Below are 371 nucleotides of genomic sequence, written 5' to 3'. Positions count from 1 at the left end.
GGGTATTTTGGTAAAGTGGGGCTGGGGTTTGGTACATTGGGGGAGGCATTTGGTAATTTGTCTAAACGTTGGCACAGTTTGGGGAGACATTTCGGTAGTGATGAGATGGAGTGTGGTAAAATGGAGGGGGAGTTTGGTAGATAGTAGGGGGAGTTTGGTAGTTAGGAGAGGGAGTATTTTGATAATTGGGAGGAGGGGTATTTTGGTAACTGGGGAAGGGTATTCTGGTCATCAGCCTGTACATAACAAGCCGAGTATGAACTCTGTGAAGGTCGAGAACGACCTTTGTATGACGAGGATTTCCTTGGGGTTTTCTTCTCCTCACAAGAGATAGATGACACATCCTCTCTTTTCTTCTTCAACAAGCCCGA

The sequence above is a fragment of the Solanum tuberosum genome, unplaced genomic scaffold (genome assembly GCF_000226075.1).
Source record: "Solanum tuberosum cultivar DM 1-3 516 R44 unplaced genomic scaffold, SolTub_3.0 scf00200, whole genome shotgun sequence".
Classification (NCBI taxonomy): domain Eukaryota; kingdom Viridiplantae; phylum Streptophyta; class Magnoliopsida; order Solanales; family Solanaceae; genus Solanum; species Solanum tuberosum.
This window is presented reverse-complemented; position numbering follows the sequence as displayed.